At 45.6% G+C, this 17427-nt stretch overlaps 1 long non-coding RNA gene across 1 annotated transcript; it reads left to right on the top strand.

Annotated features, from left to right (window-relative positions):
- Positions 1-6002: 6002 nt before the first annotated feature.
- LOC139828375 (uncharacterized) lies at positions 6003-16797 on the top strand. The gene is made up of 3 exons (XR_011739892.1): positions 6003-6088; positions 12876-14129; positions 16644-16797. It is a non-coding gene; the product is annotated as an uncharacterized lncRNA (long non-coding RNA).
- Positions 16798-17427: the final 630 nt, after the last annotated feature.

The raw sequence follows: 17427 nt of genomic DNA, 5'->3' as shown, positions 1-17427 counted from the left end.
TGAGATGTTCTTGCTGCTTCTCTGTGCATCTTTGGACGTGTCAGCTATACCAAGGCATTTCCAATTATCCCGTCACCTACCAGATAAGGCAGTTTCAAATAGGGTTTTAAATTTCTTTCGGGAGGAGGGGGGGTGGAGGGGAGAGGCAGCTCAGCAATCTTGTATTTTAAATGGGCTTTGAATAGCAAATGCAAACTCTGGAAGCCAAAGGAGAGCGCATACACGTGCGTGTGCATGCCAACACCACCCTGGGCAGTCAACACTCCATCACACCTTCCTGCCCTACCTTTGACATTTCTTCTTGGGCTCTGCAGCAAGTTTTGCAGATGTGGGACCCTTTCAGGGCTGTGGTGTGGTGCTTTTTTGTATGGTGGCTCGGGTTTGGTTTTTTGTTTGTTTGGTTTGTTTTTCCCTGCAGTGCTTCTGACAGTCTGGAGAAGTTCCCCTCAAAATATGTGTGCAGTGGTGCAACAAGTGGGCAATAGCATTGGCTTCTTGTGCAGAATTTCACTAGGATTTCTCCTGTGTGTGCCCTCCTTACTTCCCCAGGCTTGTAGGCTTTGCAACATGCAGAAATGATGATGGGAAGGTGCATGCAGTTCTGTTTTGCTGACCTCTGTATTGGGTGATCTGGGGTTTCCAGCTTGCTTAAGGAGTTCAGAAGTGCCTGAGGCTCGATTTCAAAAGCCATTTAATTTCTAACAGGCAGGTGAACTTGATGCTTAACTTCCAGTGAGCTCTAACTAACCAGCCCAAGTGCCTTTACAGTTCTCACTGGGCGCTTATCTATACCTGTAGGTAGAGCAATACGGGGAGTGGGGGGAAGAAATGTGGCTTTTAATAGCTTGTGAGTCATGGCGAGGCATGCCTGTGCTGCAGGCAATGGCAGAGACAGACCCAGGCAACTTTTAAATGCTCCCACACCACCAGCCATCTGGCCAGTACCAGCCCAGGTGAACCTACCCTGCTCCCACGGCATCGGGGAGTGATGCACAGGAGCATCCCACAATCCAAAGGCTAGCAGACTGGCCTCAGGCTATTAAAAAAAATATATGTATATATATATACGTATATATACCTATAGTTTGCCCTCCTAGCGAATGTGGGAACGCCAGAGGCTGAACTCAATGGAGGTGCAAACCTGTGGGGATGGGGGAGCGTGGGGTTCGCTGGGACCTGCTGCAATCAGCAGCAAAAATATTCAGCTGACCAACTACAATAAGAATGAGCAAGTTTGAATTACAGCAGAAAGGATTTTAGTCAGGCATCAGGAAACACTTTCTACCAGTAGGATAAGTGAAGTGCCAGCTACAGGGAATAGCTCTGAAAGGGATGTGCCTGATGCGGTGGTGAGGTTAGTCATGGCATGAAGAGACTGGTGTGCAGCTGTGCCTGAGCTCAACCCTGCCAATGAGCTCTAAAGTATTTCTGTGTGTATCCTGAAACCAATGTTACTTGGCATGAAGAGCCTGGATGGGCTGCTGTGTCTCCTACAGAAAATAAGAAAGTTCCCTGGAGGGGGATGGGGTTGGGGATGGAGATAGGTTTGGATGGGACTGGGAAGTGGGATGGCAATGGGACACAAAAGTGCGACTGTAAGGCCTGGGGGAGCACAGTTCAGTTCCCAGCTTTGCTGCTCTTCCCACGTGAGCCAAGCAAACCCCTTGGCATCGCTGCGCATCCTTTGCCCATCTCTGCACTGGCGTTCTGAGTGCTGCCCTGCCTTGCACTGTCATTGTACATCAAATGAGCTGTTCAAAGCCTGTAGCAAACAAACCTTACAGAGATATTTGGTATTATTATTCCTGATGGTGTGGACTCCAGGGCGACCGATTATCATATTTCTCTGTGATCAAAACGTTGGCGGTTATCATAAAAGATGCTTTAGGGTTTAAGACAGATACAGACTCTTTTAACACCATTTATTTCTGAAGAACCTTCATCTTTACTCTCTCATGACAGCTGTTTTTTTGACTCATGAGCTGGTTGCAATTACTTTGCCTCTGTAATTCCATCTTCCTCACACTCTTCCTGGCTTCAGAGCCGCTGGAGGATGGTCACCTGTGCGGAGCTGTGCATGAATATTGGATCCCAGCTGCAGGCAAGGCTAGGAGGAAGTGAACATGGAATATTTCAATTTAAAGTGTGTTTATTGTGCATTCTGTCACTGATTTGATGTAAAAAAATTTGCATGCAAATGACAGCAGATTTGCATCTCTCCTTTCATTGACTGCAGATGTTGAAAAAAAGTATATTTGAAGGGTTGGTTGTTTTTTGGTTTGGTTTTTTATTTTCTAAGCTTTCAAAACAGCTTAGAGAAGATTTTTGGCGGCTGCCCTATTAATGCATCTATGTAAATATGCTGACCTCTTCTGAAAACAGCAGGCTGACACCAGGGCATTTACGCAGAGATGTTCGCTGCAGCACTCTGCGGTCTTTGCTTTGCTGAGATTTCCAGCATCATTTTGGAAAGATGTGGTGCTGACACCCTTGGACGCAGAACTGTGCCTCTTGTAAAAATGGATTTTCACATGGAAACACATGGAAGGATTTTTCTGAGTACTGTGAGGATGCTGGTTGTCTTTTATAGTGGCTATAACAGGCTGAAGAAAATTCTACGCAAGGCTCTAAACAACCAGGAGGCATCCAGAGAGTTTTGGAGGCATCTTCTTCAATTGACAGCAACAGGCACCATGACCAAGGCAGCCTTGGGCACTAGTGGACCAGTGAACCCCTCCTGATCTCCTGCGTGATGAGTTGAAAATTTAGCCTCTTGTTTGACTTGATTTATTTGTCACCTGGGCTTCAACCACTGTGAGGGAATCAAGGACTTTCTTTCTCCCCTGTCAAGGTATTTTTTGACCAGGGAAGTCAGAAAAATGACCAAAGGGGGAAAAAATGAACAAACAAACAAACAAACCCAAACAAAAAAACAACTAACCAAGAAAACAAAAAAACAACCAACCAACCAAACAAAAAAAACAACAACCAACCAAAAAAACCCACCACAGCCATCAAAAGTAAACAGGAACAAGGCAGATAATGAACCAAGCTTTGCTGAGGTTGCTGCGACTCTACAAAAAATTGGCAAAAAAGTTGCTCTACTAAAGCTGCCAGGTTTAAATAAGATGCTATCTGTGTAGAGATTTTTTTTTTTTATGTTAGCTCTGCATCTGTCTCCAGCTAAGAGATATAAATAGATTTATACCTTTCTCTCTATGTATACGGTTTTATATATAGGTGTGAGTGTGCATTAAGTGTATGCACGTGTCTGTGTATATAAAATATGCACACTAGCTTGATAGAGCCATCCATCAAGCTATTGGCCTATCTTGTGCTCATTTGAGAAAGAGTTTAAAAGGAATTGCCTAAATACATAATACATGTTGGGTTTTTTTTCTTTTTAAGAGATGAGTCAAGTCAAATGCTATGATATAAATTTTTAATACCCCTATGACCTGATTTTTTTTTTTTCCTCTTGTGCAAGGAAGTTAACAATATGAAATGTCTTTCTGTTGTCTCTAATCATGGGCTGATTTGATAAGCTGTAATTATTATTCATATTTGAGATCTGCAGCTAGGGAGATGCAGGAGGTGTGGGGACCATTGGGATGTTTAGGTTTATTATTATTTATTACAGCTATGAATAAAAGAATAATGATTTCAGAGATTCTGCCAAGTAGTTCAGGCTGCAAATTTAACCCATTTAAAAACTGTTGCAATCCATTTGCATCTGATGGATTCTAGGACTCTTTAATCACATTTTTTGGCTCCTTACTCCATTGGAGGGGTTGAGAGACTGGAGGAAATGGAAAGAATTATTTTTGTAGGCCCTACCAAAACACATTGTGTTTGTTCTTTGACCTTGGGCACTGTGTCTCCTTAGGAACACTGGAAGAAGGCTGTGTAAGGAGTAGTCAAGTCACAGTTGCTGTTGTGGTTATTTCTATTCATCATCTTACCAGATACAGCACTGAGGAGCGTGGTGAGCGGAGAGAGAGCTGTGACCCCCGTTATTATGGATATCCAGGGCTTTATAAGTGTCTTGGCAAAAGTGAAGCGGTTTGTCAGGTGAGAAACAGCAAACAGCATCTCAAAGTCAGGAGTGATATGTGTTGTGTTCATTTCAGCACTGGTCCTTGTGTACAAACCCATCAATCTTTGATCATCTGGGAAGTGTCGGTGTCCTTGAAAATGTCCTAGTGGTTGCACGGAGTTACATTGAACATCTTGAAGGCTGTTTTTTAAGCCTCTGAGATGTGTATGCAAAAATGATGATGGATGCTTACCAAGGCACTGGGGGTGGTGGAGAACAGGTCAGTTGGTCATGATTTAGAGAAAGGAGAAAGTGGAGAAGACAGATCCTGTCTTACTGAAGGGGCTTTGCTGTAGATACAGAGACACTTTCATTGATGCTGGACTGAGTCCCTCAGGCCTCTTCAGGGAGGGAGTGGTGGAGGTCACCTCATCCTGGGTCAGGTTTGGTGTGCACCACTGCAGAGCCCTTCATTGCACACTCTTTTGCACTAGAGAGATATCTTTCAGATCTGGCAACAGCGTGTCACCATCCAAGGAGCAAAACGAATGTGTTTGTAGGCTACTGATTCATCTCTCAAGTGATGTAAGTGCTTTGGGCTGCTCTACTTTGACATCTGTGGGTGTATGGGTGCAAATACATTGCTTATTTGTTCCTCTTACCCTCGTGGACTCAGTGCCAGAACTACCTTCAGTCATTACTCTCTCCTGTCTCTGTAAGTGTAGACTGTCCTTGAAAGAGAAACAAATGCATTTAAGTAACATCCCTTCTGAAAAATGTGGGTGTAGATTCCAGGAAAAGATGCTTTCACAAAACTCATGGTTGTAGGAGGCTTAGCCATGTGTTGGCCAGAAACACCATACGGAAGAGAGCTGTAGCCAGAGGCCATGGCTTGAAAAACACATGATTGATTGCAAGCCTGAAACATTACCCTGTGGAAGGAAGAAAACCAGCGGGATGCTGGCGGGGAACAGCGGAGATCAGCTCCTGAGCACCTGCCTTGGCAGGCGCTCATGTCTCTCACAGAAACTCGGGTACCCACTTTCTACCCAAAGGTCTGTTGGCTGGTGGAAGTTTTGAAGACAGTAATAAGAGGCTGGGAGGGCCAGTAAGACTTTAGGGAGTGATGCTTAAAGTTGGTAAGAAAAGCTATGGCATTTTGGTGCTGTTTTCCCTGTTCTCATTTTCCTGAAGTTGGATCTTTTCTGTAATGTACTTGCAGGCAAGGAATTCATCTCAGAACATAAAGTATGCAAATCCCTTCCAAACAACCACATTTTAAATGAAATCAGAGTCCCCTTATGTTGCATTTTTACATGTCTCCATCTTCAAGTGTTTTGCATGTTAAAGGAGAACTTGAATTTAAGATTGTCCACACTAATATGACCTCCAACAAATGATGGGTCCTGGATCCCTCTTTTCCACTGAAGGCTATACCAGACTTCATGCCTGCTAACTCTCTAGTCCTTGCATGTTTTCCCATCCACCTTTTTATGCTGCACTCTCAATATATTTTCCTTCCTTTCTTCTACCAGCACAGAAGTTTGAAGACATGAGCCACAACATATGCCATTGTCCCTTCCTAGAGATGAACAAAGTACATTGTTATGCTCCAAATGTAGTACGTTTTTTTCCCCTGTTGAATGTTTTCTGACTGCATAGACCAACCATCTGTTTCTCTTTCTCTCTTCCATCATTCAATTCTTTGCATGTTATTCAAATTAATTATCAATTAAGAGCTGGAAAGACTGGATAATCAAATTACAGAATGGTAAGAAAGATGGCCAAAGTAACACAGCACCTTATTAAAAGCCTCCAGATATTTAATAAGACAATAAATTCCTGATCTTTCATTCTAAAGATGAACCTTCAGCCCAATAATTGAAAACAGAGTGACATGTATCTCTTCTTGGTCATTTATTTATGAACATAGGAAATGACATTGACTAACCCCCTCTCCATTCCAGATTTCAGATTGCAATCTTCTCCTCTCGGATGTCAAACTAACCCAGATAATAAAACAGCTTGAGTCTCAAGACATTCCCCAGAGAGGTAAGAAGTTCTCTGTAGTGGTCTTTTTTTTTGGCTTTTTTTTTGGTGCTAAAGTGAATCTGGTTTATAAGGCATGAAATTAGCTATCGTTTAGCTCTGTGGTTACCCTGAGAAGAGGAGGAGGGTTTGTTTTTGGGGTGAAGGCGGAGCAGCAGCGGTGGCTGCTGTGCCCTTGGGCAGCCGTAGGAGCGTGCAGTTGGACCGTCTTCCAACTCCCCTCCATTGAGCTGTGCTCAGAGAGGGATATTTATGAGGCTTGGCAGCAGGGCTGGCACGCAGGGAGTGCCCAGGGAAGATGAGGATGGAGGAGAGCTGATTGTGCCCTGTGTGAAACCCAAGCGGTTCTGGCTCTGACCATCTGTGCAGTCTGATGTGCCTAAACCTTTCCTGCAGTAATTCCTCTGGCTGCTTGGCCTCCTCGTGGAGATATCGCCACATCACGTGGTTGCAAAGGTGGTGGCTCATCCTCAGCTGTGAAAGCAGAGACTACCCAAAATATAGATCTGGAAAGGGCTGGAAGAGATCACGTTGTCTGGTCACAAGCCCCAGGAGATCAAATCCACCTGCCTACTCCTGGTAACCAGGCTGCCACCTCTAATAATTTGGTAGCTTTCTTTTTCGATTGCGATTTTACCGATGGGACTTGAGGGCAGCTTTGCAACTGTACTGTATAGATGCCCTGTAAGTCTCCTTCACTCTGGGAAAGCATCCTTAAGGGGCTGCAGCTTCAGTTAGTTGAGACCCTCGGGGCTGCAGCAGCCAAGAGTAAAGTTGTGTAATTAACACAAACGGTCGTCGGCATTTCGTGCGGTTCGTGACAACAACTCATTTGCTTCAATATTATCCCCATCCTTTTTCTCTCCTTCCTCCATCACAACCCCCCTCACACCCCCAACCCAAATTTGTCAGAGCCTCGTAGCCATCACAGCCTGCAAAACATCCTCTTCACATTCTCCTAACACAATTGCACATAATTAAGCGGTACATTTACATGTCAGACTAAACCCACTGTCCAAGCTGCTCATTCTGCTTTGTGCAGCGCTGTGCCAGGCGTCCTCCAGAAAGGATGCAAATCACGGCACAGAAAACATATTAAGAGTGGCATGCAAGATCTGTGCCCACTTTGCCCATTGTGTCAAGAAAACAGAAATGCTTGTCAAAATAGCAGCTCGAGTAGGAGCTCATGGCTTCTGGAGGAATAAAAGAACCATGTTGGCAAGCACAGGACTAGACAGGCAGATGTCCTCCTCTCCACCCACTAGAATTTTATTGGCAATTGAGTTAACAACCTCTTTGCATATGAAAGTAATGGAGAGGCACTGCTGCGGCCTCCCTGGCAGGAGACTTGGCTGCAAAACCAGTGAGACATTTGACAAGGAAGCAATATGTTAGCAACATCCCTTCATCCGTGTTATCAGGGCCAAATTGCCACGGCACTTGCAGCCATGTGGAGGCATTAGATGCAAAGTGTTAGACGCCCTGCCATTCTTCCTCGTCATTTTCTCCTTTCTCTTATCCCTTTTTCAAAGCAGCCTGGTCCTAACACTTCTCTTCAAGTGGCTGTGGAGCCAATACTGCCTTGTGCTGCTGTATATCCTTAGAAAACATGCTGCCAGGTGCTGAACACCCACATTTTGAAATGATGGCTCATGGTAAGAAATGTATCTAGGATTTTTTTGTTTGTTTTTTGTTTGTGGGTGGTTACCCCCTGCATCCACCCCCCCTTTATTTTTTCTTTTTTTCCTTTAGAAACAATTACATTTTCAAGTTTTTCTTTAAGAGGTCACATTTCTGAGCTGATGAATGGGAAGAATAGAGACTGTCAGAGCCTCTCTCCCCATTGAATCCTTACAACAGAATTTGAACTCCACAGAGCATCTGCAATGGAAAAGCAGACTTCCCAGTAGCAGGCTGACAATAACTTTGCAGTGATGAGCTATGTTTTATGGGTCTCTGGAAACTGTGATGTATCCAGCGGATTCCCTGCCATAGAGAAATCCAGAGTGGTCTGAAAGAGCAGAGGATTGTAATCAAGTCAGCAGTCTCTGGTTGTCTGGGGGGACCCTTCGTGGCTGCAACCTGCAGCAGAAGCTCTGCCCTTGTGTTTACCAGGGAAAGAGGGAGGGATGGGGAGTATTGTAGGAGATCTGCTCAATCTCCCACCCAGCTGTTGAGCCCTCCCTCAAAAACTGAGCCAAACAATGCAGCAACAGAATTGTTTTCTCACCAGGTTCTTCCCACTCTCTTCTAAGGCTCATTGGGTTTAATAAGACATTGCAAACTGATGGGGTTACAGTCTGCTGTCTGTACAGCTTGGAAGTGAACAGCTCTCCCATTAAGCATCACAGGGTTATGGAAAATTCCTGTATGGAGCTGAAGAGTGAAATTGTGGCAGGAAAGTTGGAGGCATCCCGCTACCTCTGTAAAGGTGCTCCTGAACATAGCAGATGGACAACACAACTGCATGCAATCTGTCTGTGTGTGGGTAGGGAGGTATGTTGAGGCAACACATGGTGTGGCTCCTTGTGAAGTTTTTGGCATTTCTATACTGCTGGGTTTTGGTGGTCAGCTGGCTTCCCTGTGCATAGCCCCTCTAGCTGCTGCTGCATGCAAAGGACTGGTTCATCTCTAGGCTGGCACCGTATCTCATTGTGTTTTCCTTTTTCTGCTCCCTCATGCCTTCTTCCCAGGCATCGCTCTTTAAGACTTATTGTCAGTGCTACTGTGCTTTCTACCATACAGCATACAAGTAGACCCACTGCTGCTTCAGGCTGATAGTCAATGCACAACACATCCCAGGCTGTAACACATATAAGCTCCCCATCTTACTGTCTTCACTGTGGAGATGGCCACTGAAGCCATCCTGTTTTAATAGCTAGGGAAGGGTACAGCTATGCTGCATGCAATGTCTCTCACAACCCAGCTTGTCTTCCATCTGTTAGCATATTGAGCCTGAGGTCTGACTCTGCTAACCTTGTGTTTAAAGCCTCTTCTTCCCTCAGGGTCAGCAGCATGCTGGCATGCCACAGCAAGCCGAGCTCTTTGTGCCACTGCAGTGTGTAAGCTGAAGATGCACACCGGGGTTCCTCCAGGCTGCTCTCCTCACAGGTTTTCCCAGTTTGCCTGCCAGCCCTGGGGGGGACAGCACATCTTCCCTGCCTCTTTCCTGCTCCCCAGCCCCTCTTTGACTTGTTGAATCATTGCTCCAACCCTGAGAGACACCTAGGTCACAACGCTCATTTTGCAAGGATGAGAAAGCAAGCTTTGCTCTTCATGTCAGGTGCCCCGGGTGAGTCTAAGCATCACCCTTGCAGTGATGCTGGGGACAGGTTGGCTGGTGGAAGGGTTGTCTATCCAGAGTCCTCTCCATGACATCTTGTGGAATTAGCTTCACCATAATCGCAAAGGTACCGAATCTAGAAATCCTGCTGAAAAATCCTACCTGATAATTTGTTTCTGCCTTCTCCAGAAATGGTCACAGACTCGTCTCTTTTGCAAGGTTGCTGCTCTAGTCCAGTGTCAGAAGCCCCTTGATTTCTCCTTGGTTGGAGGAAAGAAGCACTGAAAGCCCTGTTAGGCTCTGTGTTGAGCAGGAAAACACAGACAGTGCTGCAGCAGGTCATGCCTAGGGCTGGAATCTGGAGATCATGAGATTGCAGGAATCAAACCAGCTGTGTTCTGGCAAAGTTTATGGCAGGTCCCACCTTTCTGCGGTTGCCAGTGAATGAATTCCCAAACACTTCTGCTTGCTCCAGCTCTGATGTGTGGCAGAAGAGCTTCCCCAGGTATCTGGCTGGTGTTCCTACATGAGCCTTTCCATGCCATCCACCTGGATGCTTTCTTCAGGGTTAATGGGAGAATGTTTCTTACTTCCCGTGTCACATATTGCTCTGTGTGGAAAAACACCTGCTGAATTTTAGGACCAGAGATGGTGCCCCTTGAGCTGCTGGTGAAGCTACCCCAGTGCATTGCATAGCCATGTATGTCTACCACTGCAACACACGCCCTGGGTACTTTTCCAGGGTAAAAAGTGTTACCGTAGTATCACATTTTCACTTTGTGTTTTCCTATTCTGTGCAGTACTCAATAGAGCACGTACGTGTTTGCTGCCGTGTTTCTTTTGTGTTGTCATGGATGTTTCCAGTCTGGCATCCAGGAGCATAGGACCAGACATGCAGAGCACAATTCTCCTTCTTTTTCTGATATATAAATTGCAGTCATGATCTGAAATACTCTGTCATCCCTCAGCAAGGGGACACAGAGTTGCTTACCTGTAGATGCTCTCAAAACAAGGCTGGAAAGGGGCCATCAGAGACATTCCCACTGCTGTGCATGTTAACACATTTCTGCCTCGGGCTGAAAAGGAAATAATCATTTACTTTAAACCTCCAGACAACTGTAGAGCACCAGGCCCAGACTTAGCTGCAGTAGCTATGACTTTCCCTGGTCTGTGGCAAACATATAGCTGGCTCCTACAGCTGCAACCTGGCTTTTGGGGTATGTTTAAGGAAAATGCCGCAGGAGGAGGAGACACTGAATGGGTGAGGAATAGCATCTCATCTGAGACTACAGCAGCTACCTGGGGGGAATTTGTGCTGGAGCCTAATGAGGGAGAACATGTGCTCCTTGTATTTTCCCCCGCAGATGAGATCCTTAGAGAGGACTGTGTGATTCTCTGCTTTCTGTCAATGGCTTTCCATCAGTGAAACATGTGCTAGTGTCTGGAGAGGCTTCCTCACGGTGGAGGTCTGTGGTAGAAGCTGAAGCGTGGGGCCATTTCACCAAAATTTGGCTCCTGTTACATTTCTGTGAGTCCACGCGGCTGTGTGGGTGACCTTGAACACAGGAATCAACAGACACACTGGTGGCTGCCCACACCTGCAAAGACCTGAAGCACTGGCACCAGGAGCTATGATGTGAAGATGAAGAGGTCCTCCTTTGTACAGGTACACCTTTCCCATGCAGGATCTGCCACAGGATCTGTAGGAGGACACACTGGTGAGCAGGGACCATTACATCTATTTAATCTCACCTAGATATTCCTAATGGCATCAATGGGAATACAATGAGTCCTCATCTCTGGAAGAACTGACCCACACTGCTGTGTCAACTGTCCCCAAATGCTGGTTGTTTAGAAAGTTTTCGGATGGCAGACTTTGGCTCCAAAGTCACTTCAGTGGTTTTTAAACTGACATCTTCTCTCTATGGTTTGGAGAGGTTGTTATCTAAACAGGGCACGCTGTCATTCTGCCAACATGCTTAAGCACCGAGCAGCCCAAGTAAGGCAACACAGAAAGGTCACTTGAGCACATCTGCTTTGGGATTCAGAGCACCCGCCTCCAGTCTCTCCCATTATTACCTTAGTTCTCTACAATGTTGCTTTTCACAGTACAGACCACATGACGCAACACAAGAGTGTTTGGGAGTTTGCTGTTGACTTCCCATGACCAGTCAACCCAAAAAACAAGCAAGGCAACCTAATTTTCCACTTCCTATCCTTCCATCACAAAGCTCTGCACCTCCTAATGGTCTGAAATCAACCAAAGCCTCCCATCAGCTCCTGAAAGTAGCAGCTCTTAGAGCACTCAGCAATGCTGTGTTCAATCATAACATCAGAAACATGCATAAAACGATGAAAGAAAACCCAAACTGCAAGGTCCTCACTGTTGTCTGAAAAAGAAAGGTTGCTGTCATACAAAGCCAGGCACTCCATGAGCATTTCTGTATTCAATTTTCTGCTTGACAATTTATTCCAAGTACCAAAGGCTCAGGTCTCTCCTGATAATTCCCGCTGGTCAAGGAATAAGCATCTTCTCTCACTGATTGCGGGTCACTTCTCTCATGCAAAGCTTGACTGAGACATGCATGTCAAGGTCAGAAATGAGACTGAGCTTGTATTGTTCATCTAAAAAAAACCACACCAAGCAGTAAAAACATAGAGATAATAACATCTTTAAAATGGACATGGGTAATATGCCTTTTGTCGTGAGTAATTATGAAGTAAGGAAGAGTCAACTGTAGCATTCTAATGCATAAATTGCTCATTAGTTGTTAGGTTTACATATTTTTGCTGGAAAGGGATGGGGATACTTAGATGGAAAGTGGCCTCTTTGAAAGGGTGGGAAGATTAAAGGTTTAGAAAGAGGAGGGTGAATACAGTGTGATTGGAGCATAAAAACAGAGCATTCCTACCAAAATAAAGCACACAATTATCAACAGGACCTAAGCAGATCGTTGGTCCAGAACAGCTTTGTGCTAACATCAGCTGCCTTCAAAATGCTCGGAGGTGTCGCGGCTGCAAAGTGTTTTGGCCTTTGGGGCTGTAAAAACCTGGGGTTTGCCAGTTCACTCATCTGCTGCTTGCAAGACTGTAAAAAGGGTCTTGAAGAATCATCACCTGCCTTGCAAATTATCCAGTACTGATGTATTTGCTAGGTGGAGTTTTTTGGTTTTTCGTTTTCCTGCTTTTGAGCTTTCACCTCTGCAAGCTGATCCACAGTCAATTCAATGACAAGCATCCCCCCTGCAAAAGCACATACCAGGCTTTCTGTGTCAAATCAGCGATAAAGCTCTCGGGGAAACAATTTCCTCTGTGACATTTGTAAAGGGAAATTCTGCCTGGAAGGAAGCACTGGCAGGGTGAGATCCTGCATGGCCCCAAATGCAATGAGCTGTTTAAATTGCTTGATGCAGTGGGCAGGCCCATCGCAACCATCCTAGAGGGGGGAAAATGGCATTTGTGAAATACTTATATTTTTGAAAATACACTTTTTTTTTTCTTGCACAGAATGATGTCTCTGATGGACTCCAAATAGAGCGTGGGCTGAACTCCATCCTCTTTCATCCCAGAGGTGTCCTCACTTGTGTTCCTTCCACCTCCACACCTGATGCCAAGAGCATTGGGAAGAAGTTCCATCCTGGAGCACACCAGCACACACCCTGAAACTGGCTAGCAAGCTGGACAGACTACTGATGAAGCTGCTTAAGTGCTTCCCTTCCGTTCCTGCTCAAGATTTGAGGTTCCATCTCCCTGTCCTAGCCAAGCGGAGATTCAAGAGGCAGAAGAGGACCTCCACTGGTCTCTCACATACTGATGACCCCCCTGAACCACGAGTGCCTGTGATGGCAGAGTGAGCAAGCCGCACTCTGCACATCTGAGGGAGGTGACAGAAATAACGTGGCCTGTGGGAATGAGCTGCCTCACCCCATGGACTGATAACACGTGTTCTGGTGTTACCCCAATGCCTGGTCCAGCTGCAAGCCCAGACTTGCTTCGGTTAACACGCTGTGAGCAGGCATGTCTGCCACCCGGGAGGGCCTGTTGGTATTAGATCATGCTTTGTGATCTTCAACAGTGAGAAACAAAGATCACGTGCTGCCTGTACCATCCAGTTTATGACCTAATGACGCAAGAGAGAAAGTACTGTGAAGGGAATTTAAAGCACATGAAGTCCTGAGGCTCTTCTGAGCTAAATCTACATAGCTCATCACTGGAACAACTACAGAAGGAAACTCGTGTTGAGCCATGAGATGCAGCAGATTGTATCCCTACCTGCCAGGGATAATTTACAGGGCATCAGCAGAGCACGGAACTGCTCTTGCCAAGCCATCGACCACCCCCATGGTATTTTTCATGAGTACTGCAATGCTACAGTTTCTGGTTGAATGAAACAACAGAAAATAAAGGAAGGTAAGATGTGTGTTTCTTGGAGAACTTTGTCTGCACTTTGTCAGCTGATGGTCAAGCTTTGCTCTCTCTTAAATATAAATACTCAGTTCATTGATGCTTTTAGTCCCCAAACTGTCTTAAAGGTGAAGCAAACAATGGCTTGTGAAAGTCGATTTTCCTTATGGAAAAGCAAGTCCTAGCCAGGAGGACAGTTAATTATCTTTCAAACAGGCTTCTCACACTAACCAGCAGTGATTTCTGAGACAATGACATGCTGGACACTCACCGACTGTGTACACCTTGGGCTGTGCTGATTGTCAGCGGGCACCATGTCCTGGATGCTGCAGCTTCTGCTGGTGGGATGCTACAAAGGTAAGAAAGCAGAAGACTCCTTGTCAGATTGTGTCATTCCAGCTGGAGGGCAGCAGCCAGCTGGAGAGGTGCGTAATGCCTTCACTCCAGTCAAACTGCCGCCATGGGTAAAACATTAAACACATGGCTGGGGCAGTGGACCTCAGCCACAGTTGATACCATGCATTTTCAACCCGAGAAACACGTGTTGCCATGCAGCGGGATGGTGCGTGCTGCTGGGGAGATGTTGCTCTGCATCCACAGCCCATTGCGGCCGTTGGGGTCATCCCGGGAAGCGGGGGGGACCCTGGAGCATTGCCAGGCTGCAGAGCTGCTGCCACAGCATGTCCCATGGGTCATATCTTCTGCCTCTTTGATCTCCCTCTGACCTTTGCTGTTACAGCGGGGAAAGCTGATCCTATTGATTTTATGCGGATTATGATTTTCTGTAGATTGCTCTGAAACCTGCTAATTGTGCACACAGCTATTTATAGTGTCTCAGAGTGGGAGTCAGAAATTTTTTGATGGTGCGAGAGGTTGTCTGCACACACAATCGTGGAGCTGACACTTCTGTATTTTCTCTTAAGTGATGGTAAGAGACATTTCAAAGTAGACATTTTCTGTCCGGTTGGAAAGGTGTCTGAAATTTTCTGCCTTCTTTCAAAAGAAAAGACCGGGATGCTCACTGCAGTCCTGATTAGTTGGCTTATACAGTGATGGCCACACCACCTCTACTGGCTCTTAGCAGCTTGGATGAAATGCAGGTACTAAACCAAGCAGCTAAAGCCACATCTTTTGCTAAAAAATGAATTTGTGCTTCTGCGTTTGTTCCTTGCATGTCCCATATGGGGTTTGTGTGTCTTCTTGCCTTCACTGAGAGAGGAAGTAAAAATAATATTAAGCACATTTAATAGTTGAAAACTTGGAAAAATAAAAATCAAGGTTTTCTTAGAGATATTGCTACAGGATTCTGTGTCCTGTACAGGACTCTGGTCCTGCACACCTCTGAGCTATTTATTCCTTTCCTGGCTCCTTTTTCTGCCTTTCCTTTTGGTGAAATTAAAAAGGAGCCTCACTTGACCAATTTAGTCTAGCCTTGAACTCTGCAGTGCCAGTAAATATTGCTCCAGCAGCATCAATCCATCATACTGAGCCCACTCGATAGTGAGCCTGAGCTGCTGCTCCAGTCGTAGTGCTTTGCAAAATAAGATACTGCCTCATCACAGATGCAGCCCACTGACTTCTTCACTGAAAAGAGAGATCTATATTTTTTTCCATGCATTGGGTTAAGTGTTTGCTTGCAACAGCCTGGAGCAGTCATTCAGAATATTTTAAGAGTGTCTTTCATACTGTCTGAAATACCTAGCAGTGCACAAAGGCTGAAAGTGGGAGTAATTGACTGCAGGATTATTCTATACTGCCTGAAATAAAAGTAAAATGACTGTGAATGTGACAGGGAGTCAGAGCCACACCGTAAAATTCGTTGAGTCCTTTGTTGTAATTAGCTGCTATTATCCAAGTACCACAAGGTGGTACTTCAGCAGAATCACGTTGACTTGGAAATCATGGGCTAGAAGATGATAATCAGGGTCTTGGGGACTGGGAGCTCTGGAGATTTTTGTAGGGGCATGGTATTGGTCCTCAGGCAGTGACTCTTGGAGATGAATCTTGACGGGGAAAACCTCCTGTAAGAAGATCAGAGGAGTCCTCATGAACTCCAATGGCTGCAATGGTTGTAGTCTGTATGTGTTTCATAAAATATGTCCTTTTGCATGGTATATAGCCCCATGGGATGTTTCTGATTCCTGAAGGATGGACTCCAGAGCTCCAGGGGTATGTTAGACCATGTCTGTATCTCCGGGGTATTCAGACCAGCTTCTGAAACACCTAGAATCCGTCTTACAGGACTTTTTCTTCTCTATTTCTCAGTCACCTCTGTGAATTGTGTTAAATCAGCCAAGGCTCATGAAGGATTACAAAACCTTGCTGAAAACCAGAACTCCTTGTAAAATGGAGAAGGTGTGTAGAAAGGAAAGGGGTGGGTACAGTGAGAAAATAAGAAGAGGAGTGTCTTGGCTGAGAGGAGAAAAACCAACACATTCTCGTCTGTAGAGGTGTATCTTTAACAAAGGAGACATCTATTCATGTGAGTGGATCAGGGAGAAGAAGGGACACCTGTTGACACTCTCGGAAGGTAAATCACAAACTAATCAGCTAAATGCTTTTTCAGCCAACTCAGTGCCAAACAACATCACTGAAGTGGAAAGTGATGCTGAAATCCAAAATGAGCTTCATGGAGTTTATGACAATGGGGAATCCCCATGTTTTGAAGGAAATGGCTACTAAAGACACGAGTTTTTGAGAGGGATTTGACTTCTGGTATAAGCGCAGATTAGCTAACAGCTGTCGTGGGCAGGACTTCCTTGGGACACATCTCTGAAGGTGGTGTTGCTCAGAATGACTCTGAGAGCAGATGCACTCACTCAGGCAGAGCACAGCACTAATTTAGATTGATAATATCTCTGCTTCTCCTAGCAAGGCTGCAAATGGGTGGTCATGGATGCAACCAAATGAGGACACGCTGCAGTATTGGAGGCTTTGTGGTGGCTCTTCATGTGCTTGGCTTGCACACGTGCTTTGCCTGCTTGACTCCCAGGACCATGCATTGCTAAGGAGACTCCTTTTACAGCAAAGGGTGAGTCTTTGAATAGTAAAGGGTCAGACCTCAAGCTGGTATAGATCAGAGTATCTCCCTGGACCTCCATGAGCTCTGCCATTTTATAGCCACCCTGTTACAGGTTTTAGGTTTTGCTTAATTTGAACAGCATGCTAGGCTGTAATTAGGTGAGTGTCCTCAGACATATTTTGAAAGGCATCTTTTCTGCTGGGAAGGAGGAGATGATAGGTTACAATTGGAAGTACTTTCGTTTTTTGTTTTATTAACCACACTGCTTTCGCTTGGCTCAGTAAAGCAGGGCTTTGTACTTGGAGGCAGGAGGAACTAGAGATTCAAAGGCAACCCATGTCCATATAGGTCTTCAGACACTGAACATGACAAGAAAGTCTGCCCCTGGCCACAGACACCAGGGTACACGTGTCTCCAGTCCTCAGCAGGAGCAAGTGGTACCCATGCGGCAGCCTGTCCCAGGGCTGGGAAGACGGGTGCTCAACTGTGCAGGCATGTTTGTGGTGAGCGATGCTACTCAGAGCAAACACCTGCATGCAGAAGCCCCAGCAAAGCCTGAGGATGCTGTAGAGAGGCACACTGGGAGAAGGGGCTCTGCTGAACAGGCTTGAGAGGAAAGATGGTTGTAGGAAA

The sequence above is a fragment of the Patagioenas fasciata genome, chromosome 7 (genome assembly GCF_037038585.1).
Source record: "Patagioenas fasciata isolate bPatFas1 chromosome 7, bPatFas1.hap1, whole genome shotgun sequence".
NCBI classification, from domain to species: Eukaryota; Metazoa; Chordata; class Aves; order Columbiformes; family Columbidae; genus Patagioenas; species Patagioenas fasciata.
The sequence above is the reverse complement of the archived record's forward strand: the minus strand, read 5'-3'. Positions and strand labels throughout refer to the sequence as shown.